The 18,919-nt window shown below is 38.5% G+C and overlaps 1 pseudogene; it reads left to right on the forward strand.

Annotated features, from left to right (window-relative positions):
- The first annotated feature begins 5,515 nt into the window (after positions 1-5,515).
- On the forward strand, positions 5,516-5,623 carry LOC125099368 (uncharacterized; annotated as a pseudogene).
- Positions 5,624-18,919: the final 13,296 nt, after the last annotated feature.

The following is an 18,919-nucleotide window of genomic DNA, read 5'->3' on the forward strand; positions in this document are numbered from 1 at the left end:
GTCATGGTGGCTCAGTCAGTTAAGCGTCTGACTCTTGGTTTCTGCTTGGGTCGTGATCTCATGGGTCATGAGGTAGAGTCCCATATCAGGCTCTGTGCTCGGTGTGTGGGGATGTCTGCTTGAGGGTTCTCTCCTTTTGCCCTTCTCTCCACTCATGGGTGCTCTCTCTCTTTCTCAAATTAAAAAAAATAATAATAATAATAGTGAGATGAGAAGGGGTAAGTTAGTAATTTTTTTTTTTGTGATCCTAATGAAATTTGCAAAAGAGTAGCAACAGAAAATATATCAAATAATTGATGAAGCTACAAGCAAAAATGCTTAGAAAGGTGCTTAAGTATGTCAGGGCTGATTTATGCCTGGGCAGCAAAAGTTCTGTATCTACTTCTTAGGCCATCTCTATGATTCACCTTGGAGAAGTCTAATTACCCTTGATCATTTGACCTTCAATGTGTCAACATAAACATTTCTCATGGAGAAATCTCCATGGTTTCATGGAGATATGGCAGCTGTGCTTAACAGATAACATTTTTCTTTAGAAGTATTAAAGGCCATGGTCTATTTCTTTAGTTTTGTATCTTCCCTTCTGACCTATTGCACTTTTGTTACTTTTTTTTTTAAAGATTTTATTTATTTGACAGACAGAGATCACAAGTAGACAGAGAGTGAGGAGGAAGCAGGCTCCCTGCTGAGCAGAGAGCCCAATGCAGGGCTCGATCCCAGGACACTGGGATCATGACCTGAGCAGAAGGCAGAGGCTTTAACCCACTGAGCCACCCAGGCACCCCCTTTTGTTACTTTCTGATTGTTTCCAGATGGATCAGATCCAATAATGGGGAGAAAGGTGTGAAGTCAGGAGGTAGGGGTTATTGTAAGGAAGAAATGAGTTTAAACTTGTGAAACCTTAGGATAATATCTGTTACCAGCTTAGATCTCAATACCTGTTAATTACTACTCCTCTCTTTTCTATTTCTTAGAGCAGATATAAAATAGTTATTTTATAGGCTCTCTTCTAAGTCTGCCAGGATGAATACAGAGCTCTTTATGTTTCTTTAGCCCAAGATTATAATTTATTCTGAGAATTCTGGTGGGTGAAGAGCAAGGGTCTCCACAGTGAGAAGAAGTGAACTTCAAATACTCTCCATCCCTCAGGGTTATCAAATGATCAAGCAAGGACAGCAGGCTTGGCTTTGATAATTAGAATGAAGCTGTATTAAGCTGATTATTGTATGAAGCTGATTATCTCCTATATAGTTTTTTTTTAAAGATTTTATTTATTTATTTGACAGACAGAGATCACAAGTAGGCTGAGAGGCAGGCAGAGAGAGAGAGGAGGAAGCAGGCTCCCTGCTGATCAGAGAGCCTGATGTGGGGCTCGATCCCAGGACCCTGGGATCATGACCTGAGCCGAAGGCAGAGGCTTTAACCCACTGAACCACCCAGGCGCCCCTCCTATGTAGTTTCTCATGTTGGCTGTAATCTGATAGCTATAGAACCACTCTCCCTTACTTGCCCATCACTCAGCACTCTATGATTCAACATTTATTTGATGACTATAAAGCACTTATGAGGTGCCTGAGATGATTCTAGGTACTTGAAATACATGGATGGACAAACAGGAAAGAATTCCTGCCCTCCCATGGCTTACATTCTAGCTTGGGAGGACAGGAAATGAACAAAAAAATATGATAAGTAAATTGTACAGGACATGGGAAGGTGGTAAGTGCTGTGGAAAAAGAAAAGGTAGATCCAGATAAGGGAGATCAGGAGTGCCTGATAGAGGTAGGAGGGCCAAGGTTCATTGAAAAGGTGAGAAGAGAGCAAAGACTTAAAGGAGGTGAGGAAATTGGCTGTGCAGATGAGTGTAGGCAAATGAGCTCTCACCAAGGCTGGGACTGTCTGGATTAGGTTTGGGCAAGAACATCAAGAATACTTTTTTTAGAAGTCTATTAGCCATCTGCATATAACATCTGGAGTTCAGGAAAGAGGTCTTGGTTAAAGATACAAATGTGGAGTTTTGGGCATAGAGATAAGAGTTTAACCCAAGGGATTGGAGAAGATCACCAAGGGAGTGAGCGCATGCAGAAGAGATGACCAACAACTCAGGGGTGGGAGCACTCCAGCATTAGGGGTTTAGGGTGCAGAAAAGAAATCAGTCAAGAAAAATGAGGAGTGACCAGTGAGGTAGGGAGAGAGGTGGGTGAGTCACAGATGCCCAACAGAGAAAGTGTTTTAATGAGGGAGTGATCAGATATACCAAATGATGACGATGAGTCAAGTCAGATGAGGAGTTGACTCATGGATCTAACTCTGTGAAAGTCATCTGGTAACATTGATGAGAGCAGTCGTGGGATGTGTGGAAGGGAAGGGTTAAGAGAGAATGGCAGGAGATGAGTTGCGATAGCAAGTAGACTAATAGTCAAGACTAGTCTCCTAAATGGAATCTGAGCACTCTGTCTTCCAGTACTCCTTCATTGGCTCTTTAAAGTGCCCCAAATACCAAAGTCGGAATTTCCTTACTTCCCTTTAGGAGAGCCCCTGTATTCAACCACTGAAAATGTAAATGTCTTGAAGTTGGTATCTCAATTACTAACATCATGGTATGGATTTGTCTGTTTGCTCTGATTCCTGGGGTGACAATGATATTGTAGAATTTCAAAGCCGTAAGTGATTTTAGGTATGACATAGCCCGGCCCCTATTAACAGAGGTCTATATAGTGACTTGCTCTAGGTCACATACTTGACGGATGACAGAGCTAACACGAGGATCCAGGATTTCTGTTCTAGTGCCTTATCCGTCACATATTTTATCTTGAATTTGATCCAACATGTGTGTAGGACAAGTGAAGACATTATGTAAATGTCTGTTATGTGAAAGAATGAATGAATAAACAAATAGAAGAGCAAAGACAAGGCAAAGTTGTAACAGTATGGGAAAACCAGTCGCGGGCTCATCAGGTTGATGGTAGGAGAGCTGCTTCCAGGTTCAAGAGAAAAAAAGCCAGGGTGAGAAATTATAATGGCTAAGGGAGCCAAAAGTGAGATCTGCTCACTGCAGCATAAGTGCTTTTTACCTTGAAAGCATCAGAGATGTTTAAAATTATTTTAAAAGTAAGTGCAAACTGTTAATGAGGGTTAATGGAAGGGACTGAAGATAGAGCAGCCCTTTATTAACAAGAATTGGGATGATGGCATTTTTTTTTAAATCCTTGCTGACAACATAAGAAAACTACTGACTTGGAGGCAGCAAGTTTACAACTGCCTGAAAATAACCAGATACAAGAGGTTTTCAACTTGCTGGAACTCTTATTATATGCTTGAGTGACTCCTGGAACAAAAGAAAGCTGCACATGATTGTTTAGGAAAGTGTAAGATAAACAAAGCGTATGTTTTCTAACATCTACTGACTGTAATCTGATAGCCGTGTTATATTGGTCTCTGCTCATTTTAAGGTTCTGTGATGAAGACGACTTCAGTGGTTCTTAAGTTCAGTACATAAATAAATGATGTTAAGACTCTACTTTAACTTATGCCCCTCAATTTTTCATACGTATTTGCTGCTTTTCTTTCCGAAAGGAAAATGTACATTACTTGTTCTGGAAACATTCCATCCTTTTTTATGCTTTTCCTTTCTCTTTTGAAAGATCCCCCTCACACTGCATAAATAGAAATGTCCCTGAGATTCATTTGATTTCATGGATGGCAGAGTACTCATTTCAAATATCTTTGGGGGAACCAGATAAAATAGCCACACTATACTGCATTACCTGATTTAGTGCCGGGGACCGTTAGAGGCCCAGATGACTATGGGAAATTGTAATGGGAAACTCAAGTTGGTTTTCACTTTAAGTTCAGTGCTTGGAATCCAGTGGAGTTGAGGGTAGTCAAAAGTTATTACTATCTGATTTGACTGTTCACTGTTCCAAGTGAAATAAGCCAGTGGTGGCTCTGCTTTGCCAGTAGGAAGGAAAACGCTCCCATCACCTTGGTGTTAAATGGCCATTCTCGAGTGATCAGTGTCAGAGAGAACTGGCTGAGAAAGGTGACTTGTCCTTTCTCTCTTGCAGCCATCACTTTGTCAGGGTGAGGGCATCCCGGTGAAGCAGTTGGGGAAATCTTACACCTCTGTTTATCGGGCTGCATCTATTCTTGGGAGAAAAAGAAGCCATCCGTTTCCAAAGCTGTCAATCTGGTACCCCAGCCACCACTAAAAGCCACTTCGATTTATTTCTTCAGTTCTTTACACTTTGTGGCGAGTTTATTGTAAAGATGTATTAACCAGTAAGATGCCTTTAAGATAAATTGTGTTCAACTTTGGAAGGAGATAACAACTTTTGCAAAGTTGCCCACGGTAGTTCAAGAAGGAGAAAAAAGTAGAAGTGCCTGACCCTGCTGGAAGATCACCATGTCTATCTCAACCCTCTGCTCTCTTTGTATCAGCAGGTGGTTTGCTTCGCTTATTCCCTCTTCTCATTGGCTCCCTTCCCTTCGTATTTAACATTGTTTCTGCTCATTCACTCTTGCATCTATTTATTTATTTGTTTGTTTGTTGATTTGTTTGTTTGTTTCTATTATATTATATTTGGCTAGTCAGTTCCTGTTCCCCTGATTTTTGGCACCTACGAGAAGGAAGTAGACATTCACGTAATAATACGGGACCTTGCCCTCTGTATGTGGTCATAGCCAGAGCAGGCTAGCATTCCCAGAAGAGGGACATAACTCTTGATCTTACTAGCGAGGATTAGGTGATTTCCCTTGGTTTCCAGCTGTTTATATAGAGTTCCAAGGGAAACCAAGGAGGGACAATTTCCTTTGGCAGTTAACCCTAGTCTTGAGGCAGGGGGATGGAAATGACCTTTAGTTCCTTTTTCTCTGCAGACACAGAATCACTCATGTGAAGTCTTAATATATAAGTTTAAATGAGCCTTTAACGGTATTCCAGGCACTGACAGTATTTGGACGTCTGACTAAGCCATGTCTCCAGCCTAGAGAACTACGGGTATAGGACATCCATGGATGGGAATCCCTGGAAAGGTATGACCGGTCCTTAAGAATGCTGGATAATGTAGTTGATAACCGATTTCTCTTTTTGCCAGGTGGAACAACATAAAATTAGAAAAAAAAAATTCCTGCGTGCTCTGACAAGCAATTTTGAGTCTGCTGCTTTAAAAATGACGGTAAAATTAAAAGATGAGAGAAATACATCCAAGTGACTTTAACGTCGAATGCTGAGCAGTAATTACACATCAAGTCTGGAATCACCAAACTGAAACATAGGCTTGTCTCTTCTTTTTATGTGTAGTCTGAGGTTTGTTGAAATTCTAAAGCCTTTTGTAAATTATTGGGAAATGACAACATGTGAAAAAGCAAAGGAAAACTTAAAATGGGTCTATTTTAGGTTTTTCTTTATTTAGATTTTCTGTAGGTTCTTAGGGAACTTCTGAAGCATTTTGTTTACATTATTATCTCTTCCTATGTCACTAGATATGCTTACTAAGCTTAGAAAATGTCCAAGGGCATCGCTTCTCGGCCTTTTGGCTAAGATCAAGTGTAGAAAATGTCCAAGGGCTACATGACATGGTCATGACATTGAAGTTTTTTACTACTTTATCTCGTTAGACTCTAAAGCGCCATCTGGTAGACTCTAGTTTCTCTAATGCCCGTTGAGCAAGTCTCAATCCTAGGATGTTATCCACTAGCAGAGGTCCTTTTCCTACCTTTGCTTCATGGAATGACATCTTCTGATCCTTTAGTCTTCATTCAATACTTGTTTTCTCCAGAGAATACTTAATGAATGAGTGAATAAACTGGGTACCATTTTGTAAGTAAATCTCAGCCCAGAATTATGACTAGGTGCCAAGAAGCCTCTTTCTCTCCTGAATTTATCCTATGTTTTTCCCTTAAAGTTGGCTCTTTTTTCTTTTCTCCTTTCCTTTTTTCAATTCATGATATTAATTTTTGACCTATTATTGCAATTGGAATGAGAATGCAAAGCACATGGAAATAAAAGTATTCAACATCTTTTATTCATTAATGCCATGTTTTCTGTTTCGTATTTTAAAAACTTCAGCGAATAAATGTAAAGTCTATCTAAAAGACAATCAAGAAATCAAAGACCATTTAAATGAGGCTGCCATGATTTAAGAATGAAAAAAAAATGCTCAGTTTTAGTGGTGAGGAAGAGGAATAGGAAAATTTCAGAAAACTCCCTTGGTTTGGTGGAAAGAGCATGAGCTTTAGAAGGTAGTGGAAGAAGGTGAATCATATCTGAATATCTGTAATATTCAAGGCACTATATTAGGTAGTGCCTCTACCTGATATCAACCCTCTGATGGAGGTACAATTAATCCTATTCTATAGAAGCAAAACTGAGTCTCATAGACTCAGTACTTTACCTAAGTTTGCACAGCCAATAAAGAGCAGGACTGAGATTTTTTTTTTAAGATATTATTCATTTATTTTATGAGGTAGAGGTAGAGGTAGAGAGAGAAAGATTTCAAGCCAGGGGAGGGACAGAGGGAGAGAGAGAGAATCTTAAGCAGATTCTGTGCTCAGCACGGAGCCCCACACAGGGCTTGATCTCATGACCCTAAGATCATGACTTGAGCTGAAACCAAGAGTGTGATGCTTAACTGACTGAGCCACCCAGGCACCCCACATAGGACGGAGATTTAAACATAAATACGGTCCCCAAACCCATGTTCATTGTAGTGTATCATAGTCATAACTATATCAGAATATCTATAAGAGTGAGGTGGGCACAGGTTTGACTCCAGCCTTCAGACTTACTAACTTACACCTGATAGGTTTCTCTGTATATTGATACCGAGTGAAGAACAGTTTTAATGTTATGTATTTAATATCACATACATTTTACCAGAGGGAACTCCAGCATATGTCACAATTAGAAATTCTGCCAGCATATGCCTGGGGTGAATATCTAATTTCTTTAATTTTCTAATTGAAAATTAGAAATTTTCAAAATTAGAAATTTTCAAAATTAGAAAATTCTAATTTTCAATTAGAAAATTAAAGAAATTAGATATTAGAGTAATTCTCCATAGTCTCAGCAACAGCTAAAGGCAAAAAATATCATATGAAGTTCTACCCTCTATGATGACTCTGCCTAGAGTTGGGTCTTTGTTGTGGAGAAAGCCTCTGGTCTTTACCACTCAAAGTTGTAATGTGTTATGTAAGTGATCTGCAGACATATCAGTAACCTCTCTTAGAGAAGAATCTTTTTCTCACAAATGGCTGTGGACTCAAATGAGGACATATCAATGACTATACATAGGAACCACATTTTATTAAGGTTATGGAATGGTATAAATTAAACATGATACAAACTTTGGAAGAAATCGAATTGAGGTTACAACACTGCATCAGGGACACTACATCATCTCTGTTTGGGCGTGGCTAACATTTGCTCACTTCCTGACTTTGTAATTAATCTGAGAAATCCTGAGGGGAATGTTCTTAGCCAGGGGTCCCATTCTGTGGAACTCTTCTCTGTGAAGTTTAAGAACATCTTAAAAATTCTACCACTTGTGCTGTTCTGGACACTTCAGCTAACTGGTTGAAATCTTCTCTTAGTCAAAAAATGTCAGTCTGTTTGGGAGGTCCATTTTTTGGTTTGGGATTTTAATCAGTTTTATGTAAAAACATATGGGCTGTCATGGGCCTGGTTCTGAGATGTCTTGGAGGGGTGATGAGGAATATATTCTTTTCTGTTTACATGTTGATCTTCAGTTTCACTGTCTACAGATTGAAGGATTTAGTCTACATAAATGATTCTTGACCTTTTTGGAGCCAGAGCCACCTTTTAGAAGCTGATGGAATCTATGGATACTCTTCTCAAAAAAATGTCCATAGCTGAAATTCCAGGGGTTGACTTACTATTTAAAGGACTCCCAGGAATCCAAGGACCCTTGGTTGGAGATTCTATGGACTAAATTATCTCTTGGGTCTCTTCTCATCCAGATATTATATTATTCATATTTTTTATGATGATTTAGATGATTGTTACGATGTTAGTAAAAATGGGATATGAACTATTTAGGTAGACATAATTTTTATAGCTATAAATCACAAAATGTCATCTATAATTTCCTTTTTTAAAATAGGTTGTGTTTTTGCCTGACTTTTTTTTTTTTAAAGAATTTTACTTATTAATTTGACAGAGAGAGACACAATGAGAGAGGGAACACAAGGAGGGGGTGTGGGAGAGGGAGAAGCAGGCCTTCCGCCAAGAAGGGAGCCTGATGCAGGGCTTGATCCCAGGACCCTGGGATCATGACCGGAGCCAAAGACAGACACTTAACGACTAAGTCGCCCAGGTGCCCCCATACTTCCCCCCCCCCCAGCAGAAATCTGAACCATTTCTGCTCTTTAGAATCACTTGGGAGAGCTTCTAAAAATTCCAGTGCCTGGCCACACCCCAAGTCACTTAAATCAGAGTTTCTGGAGGTAGATTCGAGACATCAGTTTATTAAAGCTCCTCAGTTGGTTTCATTGTGCAGCCAGGTTGCTAGTCAGTGCTCTGGCAGGATTAAAACATTTTCAGAGGCTCCAGATAATAGGAAGATCAACTACCAGCTGAAGATGAAAGTCCTTTCTATCCCTGCTCGCAAATGTCTGGTATTGAATACTATATTTCCAGCTCAAAATACGGGTTTAAAAACTCTTGTGTGTCATCACACCTCCCAATGTGTTCCGATCTTGTCTAAGCTGGGAACACAGCTTAGTTACAAATACTGAGTGTTACAAATACTGAGTGGCCTTCCTGGTCCCATATATAGAGGTGGGAAGGACTATCTTAGGACCTGCTCTGCTCTGCCACAAGCACACATCAGTAGAGATTTGTTTTCAGCAGAAGAACAATTACCATTGTCATATTCCGAACTGTGTGCAAATTGTTTTATTATAAACTCTCTGTTGGTCCCTATTTAACTGGGAAATCATTTGTTCTAAATTTATCTACTCTCTCTGCATGGCATTGACATTTGCCGGCAATGCCAGACTTGCTTCACTTATAAGAAAAAAGATTCCATGGAGAACAGGCAGTGCTCTCATCTAACTGATTAATAATCTCTAGAGGATCTTTGGAACTGACATGTTAGACCTTGCTGTTCTCCTGCTAATTTTGACTTTCACTGAACTCAGAAACACAAACAATGGTTTTCATGAAATGGAGCAGTAAAAGCTTTCTTCATCAGACCAGCTCTCCAAAGAAAGAATGCTCACTGCCAAGGCTTAAAGATGAGAAATGAGATGTATTGTGAAAAGTTGTTTGTTTTCAAGAGTTTACAAGCCAATTTGGGTTACTTCATCAGCCAAATTTTTATCTCTGTATGAGGCAACCATTACGTGTTTTTAGCTTGAAAAAAGTCCATCTTTGCTTTCCATGGCATCTGTAGTATGTTGAAACCATTCTGCAATTTAATGTAGACAAAGACTTTCTAAAGTCACGTGGTCTGTTTGGGTAATAGGAGTGCATTAAGAATGAACGGAGACATCTGGTATTACCATGATTTCTCCCTTTGTGGGTTTCACAATTTTCCTACCAAGCTCTGGTGTTTTGAGATGACATTTTGCACGTTGGATTTAACTACCTGAGAGTCTATGATACAGAATTGCCAATAGCCAGTTGATAGCCTGGAAGGACCTTACTTAGTCATGACTATCTGCTTACTACTTCTTTTTTATAAAGACAAACTCTTTCAAGAGGATGTCTTGATTTACAGATATCCTTTTGTTATTTTCTTAGAAATACTATTCAAATCTAGAACTAAGGGAAAAGTCAGATATGAATCTTCAGAGTCATTAAGTGGCACAATCTGAGTGTAAATTTCATGGCACCAGTGAGGGCTCCAGATCTTGATAGTGACTGTTGCTAATCTAAATATTGCCACAGAGGAAAGGACACCCATTAATAATTACTGTTCTAGACACATGGAAGCACCAGGAAAACCTTCGCATTAGCCATGGTATGTTTGACTGCAAACAACAATGGCATACATATGTTTACATAATTATTTCCTACACTTATTTCATTTGGAAACTGGCTAAAATTTATGTTGCCCATGCTTGATAAAGAAAAGAAGTAAACAATGAAACAAAAGGCAAACTGGTTTAACATGGAGTTGCCAAAAGGCTTGCTTTTGAATTGCTATCGTTCACCAGAAAACAAAACTCTGGTTATTATTTGGGCTTTGTTTATAGCTCAGCAGGTAGTAGGCTGTCAATAATAAACATAGACAGAATAAAATGAATGAATGAAAGTGTCTGTAATGTATATTTGAACATAAGAACCACATTTTGAATAGAAGATCATATGTGCTTTCTTTTCTTTAAAAATCTATAAAATTTATATCAAACCTCACAATTTTTATTACAAGTTTTCATGATTAAATTATTGCCCCATCTACTCAGGCTGCTTTTAATATTGCCTTTGTTCATGTAACCATGGCAACAGCTTTGGTATCTATACTTCAGGTTCTGATCTCTCATTCCACAATGGGTCACTTTGCTCTGCATCATTCGTAACAGAAATCATCTGAGGGCACAGGCAGTCTTGGAATAGGATTATATTTTTCATGTCCTTTCTGTTAAGGGCTGAGTTGTGTCCTCCCAATATCCTTACATTGAATCCTAACTCCTAGGACTTTAGTATGTGACTGTATTTGGAGATAGGGTCATTAAAGAGGTAATTATATTAAAATCAGAGCCCTATTAGGATAGGCCCTGATCCAGTATGACTAATATCCTTATAAGAAAACTCTTAATCTCACAAAACAAACTGAGGGTTGATGGGGGGAGGGGGGTTGGGAGAGGGAGGGTGGGGTTATGGACATTGGGGAGGGTATGTGCTATGGTGAGTGCTGTGAAGTGTGTAAACCTGGCGATTCACAGACCTGTACCCCTGGGGATAAAAATATATGTTTATAAAAAATAAAATTAATAATAAAAAAAAAGAAAATGAAATTCAGACACAGATGTGCACAGATGAAGACCATGTGAAGACACAGGTTGAAGATGGCCATTTACAAGTTAAGGAGAGAGACCTCAGAAGAAACCAACTGCAACATCTTGATTTCAGATTTAGGTCTTTAGAGCTGTGAGAAGATAAATTTCTGTTCTTTAAGTCACCCAATCTGTGTTACTTTGTTACATGGCAACCTTAGCAAACTAATACAACTACCTTCTTTTCTAAATTTTTACTCTTCCTTCCCGAATATCACTAGCCCTTGAAAGTTTGAAATATATTCTGAGCTTCATGTTTATGCAAACTTTCAGGTTTGTTTGCTTTCCCTGCATCTCCTAGATCACCAATAAATCTGACCATATGATTTTTCCCAGATTATCTCCTTCTCTGATACTAACAGTCACATATTTCCTAGTTTTTGCAACATATCAAATAGGAGATCTTTTAGGAAGTTCCCATAAATCAGAAAGGGTTTGTTTATCATAGAGCTAGGTCATCTGAAGAGGAAGTTTTTCCATCTATGACATGTAGCTGTATCATTTAAAATGGAGCTTGGGGAGAAAATACCAACAGATTCAGATTCATTTAGACTATGAATGTACATAGGTTGCACATTCTTATTTTTCTGTCTTATAAGCTTGCCTATTCTAACATTCTATAGCAATGAAAAAAATACAAAGACACTGAAACAGATGATTAAAACTTGGTATTTGGCCTGGGATGCGTGTCCACTGAGATTCAAGTTTGGGCTGGGGGGGAAATCAAGGTCATCCTGTTAGGGCAGGCAATCATCCAAATGCTGTGTAGAACTAAGGAAGCCCAGGGAGGCCTTTGTTTTCCAAATCTTTCCTCGGCTCACAAGCCGGGGTTAGACAGGCTATTGTCAAAGAATTTATGTTTCGGGTCAGGAAGACTTTCAGTCTTTAAAAATTCTTCAGAAATCCAATATATGATCAGAGGAGCCGAGCAGTATTTGGCTCTATGGTGGTAATGCAATGAAAGTGACTTTATTTAGGGTTATCATTAGTCTGACAAATTGGAAAAACAAATGAAACAATCCTTTCCTTTGGACGATGTCGGGGGCTACTTGAGATCATTCCCTAATTAGGGATTAAAAGCAGTAGCTCTCTGGGGATTTGGATGTTAAGCCTGGACTTCATGTGCCACAAAGTTTAAAGGGCAAGTATGATGATGGGCATGTCATGCTCTGTGCATTGAGTAATTTCTAAAGGCTTCCTATGAGGGCAGTGTGCAAACAGCTCTGTATAATCATGCTTAATGAGAAATCATATTTTAATGTATAATCACGAAATGGTTACTTAGATAGTCTTAGAAGTCTGAAATTTGTCATGTTCCTATAGGAAGCAGGCTCATGTGCGGATATATTCCTTGTCATTCCATTAACCATAAATCTCTGTTAATAGGCACTTCTGATATATTGATAATGAAAGGATGACTAATGTTTCTAATGATGACCCAAAGGCATGAAAAAATTCTTAAATGCTTTTTGAATCTTCAAAGAGAATAAATTATATTTCTCATGACCCAAATTTATTTTTATCATATTCTAATTCCCTGGAAAGTAGTAATTTGTATATAGTTTAATACACATATTCAACATGGTAAATGCAAAAGTAGGGGTTCTGGAATCAAACAACTTGATGTATGTCATGGCTCTTCATTTGCTAGCCCAGTGATTTCAGAGGAGTTCTGTAACATCACTTACCCTTGGTCTTTGCATCTGAAAAATGGGCTTTCAGTATCTACCTTGCAGGACATTGTGAGAACTAAATGATACAAAATATAGTGGAACCTGCTTGCCACAGATAGGGGTCAGAAAATGTTTAATTCCTGTCTTCCTTGTCTAACACATTAGTCAAAACACCCCATTTGCTGACCACATCAGATAAGGAATTTGCTCCCCATCTAAACAGATTAGGGGCATGGAAAAAAGCTTGTGATAAGAATAGTAGGAGAATGTGTCCATTGGAGGTGGGGCTGTCTTTTACCTAGGCTTGTATTCAGGGCTCTGGCTGCTGTGGCTTTAATTTGCAGGCTTATTTTCTTTAGGATAATGAATTTTTATTTAAATTTGGTGAATTTCCTTTGAGCTCCTTTTAAGTCATCTGAACACAGGAAACACTTTTTCATGCTTTTAGAGTTTTTCTGATTGACTTTGTTCTCCAAAAAGGGCTGATTTTAATATTCTAAGTGATAAAAAGTGCCTTTGACACGATTGAAGCAATTTAATTAGTAAATCCAGAAATTATAAAGGATTGGAAATCACACCCTCCATGCTTTTAATAAAACAGAGTAGTGAAACTTCTGATAGGTACATACCACATGTTGAAAGAATTCTGCACCACACACATTGAAAGAAACGAAGAAATTGAGATAACTTGGGGAGCAACCTACTAAGGGAATTACATGAGTAGGCCATTATGTGATCAGTATACATCATGGGTCAAAACTTTTGTGGTTTCATAATTTAGACAAAGTACATGTTCAGCATTGAATAATGCAAAATCATTAAAGCCACACGTTGAAATTCAACATATCAGGTAGGAAAAGGGGGCTAGCATAATCGTGAGACAGTCTAATTTTTGAATTAGTTGACCTCAGAGTATCTTAATCCTGGAAAAAGTAATATGCAAAGGATCATTTAATATTGTAGCTAATAGGACTTTTAGTATCAGGCTGTCCCTCTCATGATGATGGCATATGAATTATTTTTAGTCAGCTTACTATGAGTACTTACCTATAGTATGTCATCACTAAACAGGGAACATGGCTGTAACTACTAGGCATAAACATAATAACATGTTCAACTGTAAAACTATCTACAGTATATAAATACTGATGCTGTACTCAAAAGCACCATCATTTTTTATTGCCTTGGTAATGGAGTGTTCCAGAGAGACATGTATATGGATGATTAGGGATTGGTGGATTCTGTTCCCGTATTTTCAAATATTAAAGAGCAACCTTGATCACTAGTGGTTGGAGGAATCAAAAAGTAGCTGATTCTTCCTAAGAAAACAAATTAGAGGGTCAAACTCTGATAATGTTTCATTATAAATTGTAGGTAATGATAGGAATATCAACAAGTACACTTCAAATACAGTAGGTAAAAACACAGGCTGATACTAATAATTCTAATAATATTAGGGCATCCTATGAAGAATTATAATGTAGTTTTTACTCATAATAGCAGTTTATAAATAATGGGGAAAATTGGGTAATTGGATCTTTTTCAATGTTATTTTAATGATATTTTAATTCAAGATGATAGGGTACTCTAATTGATAGTAAAGTTTTTGAAATGTGAGATTAGTCAATGGCAGGGTAAGTTTAAGAGACACTTGGAGATTTGGAGAGCTAAAACTTCAACCAGAGGAAGTGAAGCATGTGCGTGGGTAGAGAATCAGAAGAGAATCATACTAATGAGCCTAAGACATAGTATGTTTTGACCTAATTCTTATTCACAATGATGTTTCCATGTTTTTGCTTTTGCACTGAACCAGTTTTTGCAAAATGTGAGTATCTGGGGATGGAGGACGTTTCAGAGAAACTCTGAGATGGGTGGATCTGTTCTAAGAGTTGAGTAAGGCTTGTGAGTCATGGTGCAACTCCCTGAAACTTGGTGAGGTCAAGCTGACCTTTGGGACATGCCGGCTGTATATCTTCTTTATCTGTTATACTCTGATAAAAGCTGGTCATGACTTGTCCATTTGAAGGGTCATTTTTGGTATCATCTGAGCAGAAAATTCCTTCGGATCTTCATTTTTGTTCAGAGATGCCACATTCTCTAGCCAATTTCTCATAACGTATGGAAATTGTGATTCCCGATAAATTATTACTAATATTAGAAGAAGGTAGCTTTTGACCCACTACCAATGTTTCAAGCTTTGGCAACTCTGTGGTAATTCCTAAAATCTCAGTTGTAGTCAAGATATATATGCCAAGTACTTTGAATATTCTTTGTAGATAATTAAGTTTTCCAATACTGGCAAAATAAAATGTATCATTTCCCCAAATTTCAAAGAGTACACTGAGTTTTCGGCACTGTTGAGAATAAAGTAGAGGTATTTCATACATGTGAATATAAGGTCACTGTAGAAACTGCCTCTAAATCACTGTACAATTTTTGGGACCTCACCTTGAGAATAGTTACAATCTATGCAGATCACTGCTGGCATCTTTGCTGTGGGAACTAAATTCCCTTTAACGTGTAGTTATATTTCCATTAATAAAGAATTGAGATGGCACATATGGTTTGCCTAGAGCTGGTTGTTTCATTATTTCCTTTCTTTCTTTCTTTCTTTCTTTTTTTTTTTTTTTTTCAATGAGCCTTAAAGCCCTAATTTGCTTCAGCTGCTGTAAATTGGTTTCTGGTAATTTTCACATCTTCGTCTTGCATTGACATCATAAATATAAGGGCACATATTAAATCCTTAATTATATTTGTGGGAACCCATGACCTGCCAGGACTAAAGTCTGTGTTAAGGATATCTCTAGGCATATTTCTCTTCGCATTATGCAAAGAAGTCAAGAAGGTCTAAGTAGGAATAAACATTGTCCAATCAGGAAGAGATCAGTTTCAGAGAAATAATTAGACTCTGTCTTATGCATTACCATGCGATTATGAAACAAATGATGCACCATGAAATGTCTTTATGTTATTTTCTAGAGTCCTGAGGGTACTAAAATGACATGAAGGTAAAGAGAAGAGAGTAACTTCTTTGTTACTAGGGGGCAGAGTTGACTGTCAGTAAACCTGTGAATTAAGGTAGTATTTATTTTTTGGCATCCTCTTACTTCTTCTTTTAGTGCCCCATTTCTCTTTCAGAGTGTTCTCTTCTTTGCTTACAGCTACAATCAATTAAGTTCCACCAAGAGTAGCTGGGAGCGGTTTATATTGCCTTTTTGGAGGGCTTTTTTCTTGCAATTTAGTGAGAGAGTTTTGATGACAAAAAAAGTTCAAAATAGAAAAAAGAATGAATTTCTAATGGTGGAATTTCAAACTTCATACTTGACACTTAGATACAGAGAGCTACCTGTCAGAAGAAATCATTCTGATTACTACCTACTCCAAATGGGCTCTGCTTGGGTAAAGCTCCCCATGGGAGTGCAGCACACATGCTTTGGAATTGGCATGCCTAAAGAGGGGACTGAAGAGTTTGTTTCTTCCATGCTGATCATGGCAGATCTTAGGTAGGGCCATTAGGTAACTTATCATGCAATTAATGAAAGCCTGGCTATCTTGGCCCACCTGGAAAAGGCTTTGAGGGCCATTGTAGACCCAGAGCCTCTTTGAGTCTGCTGAGGTAGGTTGGGTCCGCATGACAACTTGACTTCTCCCTCTGCATATTTGTGCTTGCCATCTCTCTTCTCCAGGTGTTGCTACTGTGGGAACTCTGTAATCAACATGCTACATGCTACATGTGAAACTCTATCCCAGAATTCTCCAGGAACTAAAATAACTATGGACAAGAAACTAATTTGCCTCCTCAGAAATCCTGTAGAGTTTTCCCAGTGGTGGTGGTGATGGTCTTAAAAGGGGACACAGTGTGGGACAAAGGGAGGTACTCAGGGCAGGCTTTCAATGGCTCAGAAAGAGCCCTCAGGAGAAAGAAGTGGGGATGTTATGTAGCCCCTCTAGAAAATCCCCATGCCCTGGACCCACCCTGCCTAGGTTAAAAAAAAAAAAAAAACTGGCTTTATCACTTATAAGTCTGGTTACCGGGCCAGTTACTTAATCTCTCAGTGCCTCAATTTCCTTATTAGTACAATGGAGATAAATAATAAAAATGATGATGGTATGAGACATAGATGACTTAAGATATATATATGTAAAAGGCTGATAATGGTTCCTCATATATAGTAAGGGATAAGTAAAAGTGTTGATAATTAAACTTATTTTTCTGTAAGTGTTTGCACTGGGAAGAGTTTCACAGGAAAGCAATTTCTATTTTTTTTATTTTCATATTTTTTAAAATTTAAAAAATACTTCACTTATTTATTTGAGAGGGAGAGAGACAGAGACAGAGAGAGAGACAGAGAGAGAGAAAGAGAGAGAGAGCACACGAGCAGGGGGAGGGAGAAGCAGGCTCCCCACTGAGCAGAGAGCCCAACATGGGGCTTGATCCCAGGACCTGAGCCAAAGGCAGATGCTTAATTGACTGACCTACCCACGTGCCCAGGAAAGTAATTTCTAGGGGGTAATTGATTTTCCAAGTCACTTACAAATGTTACCATTGTTATTTAAATCAGCAAACTTTTAAAACATCTTATGAAGATACAGTGTTGATAGCTTTCATGTTTTCCTCAAATGCTACCTCTACCTCTCAGTTACTGGTAGTGGTTTTAGGTTGAGTTAGACAGTCACCTGTGCTAGTAAAAGGTAAATTGATGAATGAAAATAGTATATTTTACTTCTAGTTCACTTAACTCATTTCAAAGGATTTAGGAGACATGTGAATATACATTATTTTCATTTTAAAAGCTGAAACCTATATTTTAATCAGACTTCCTTAGTTTTTACCCAGTGTCCTTTATCCCATCCAGGATACCATATTACATTTAGTCATTATGTCTCAAGCTCTTCTTGGCTGTGACAGTTTCTCAGACTTGTTTTCAGTGACTTTGATAGTTTTGAGGAGTGCTGTCAGGTATTGTGTAGACTGTCTCTCAGTTGAGATTTGTCTTATGGTTTTCTTATAATTTGATTGGGGTCTGAACTCACCATCAACTCACCATCTCTCAGAGCATCATCTCAAAGATGTGTACTATTAACATGAATCTTCACTATTGATGTTGACCTTGGTCACCTGGCTGAGGTAGTGTTTATCAGCTCTTTCCATTGAAATGTTATTCTTTTGCCCACTTTCCAAACTCTATTCTTTGGCAGGAAGTTACTATGTATAACCCACACTTGAGAATGGCAGAGTTACACTTCATCTTCTTATGGATAGAATATCTACATAAATTATTTGGAAATTTTCTGCCTAGGAGATTTGTCTCTTCTCCCTCATTTATTTAGTCATTTATTTTTATCAATACGGATTCATGGGTATCTATTTTACCTTTTGGATTGTAATCCAAATGTACTTCATTTATTTTGTTGCCTAAATTTTCTTTATTGTTTGAATATTTATTTATTTGTTTGTTTGTTTGGAGAGTGTGCAAGGTGGGAAGGAGCAGAGGGAGAAGGAGAGAGAAACTTCAGTAACCTCTGTGCTCAGCACAGAGCCTGACCCAGGGTTCCTTCCCATGACCTTGAGTTCATGTCCTGAGCTGAAACCAAGAGTCACTTAACTTAACTCACTTAACTCACTGAGCCACCCAGCTGTCCTTATTTATCTATTTGAGAGAGAGAGAGAGAGAGCTTGCACGAGCAGGGGCAGGGAAGGACACAGGGAGAGAGAGAATCCCAAGCAGATTCCTCACTAACTGAGAAGAGCCTAGTGTGGGCTCAAACATACAACCTCGAGATCATACCTGAGCCAAAATCAAGAGTCCAAATTGTAACTGACTGAGCCACCCAGGTGACCTTGTTTTTGTTTTGTTTTTGTTTTTGTTTTTGCATTTTTTTTTAAGATTTTATTTATTTATTTGACAGAGAGAAATCACAAGTAAGCAGAGAGGCAGGCAGAGAGAGAGGAGGAAGCAGGCTCCCTGCCGAGCAGAAAGCCCGATGTGGGGCTCGAACCCAGGACCTGGGATCATGACCTGAGCCGAAGGCAGTGGCTTAACCCACTGAGCCACCCAGGCGCCCCTGTTTTTGCATTTTAAGGCAAAATTGTTTAAGTGGGACTGAGATGATTCATTTTCTCTGTGGCCTGGGGGTCTCAAAGAACCTAGATAGAGAAGGTAATGCGTATCAGCAAGTTTCTATTTAATCTCTAGACAACTAGAATTTTTAAATAAAGAAGATAG

The sequence above is a fragment of the Lutra lutra genome, chromosome 4 (assembly GCF_902655055.1).
Source record: "Lutra lutra chromosome 4, mLutLut1.2, whole genome shotgun sequence".
In the NCBI taxonomy this organism is placed as follows: domain Eukaryota; kingdom Metazoa; phylum Chordata; class Mammalia; order Carnivora; family Mustelidae; genus Lutra; species Lutra lutra.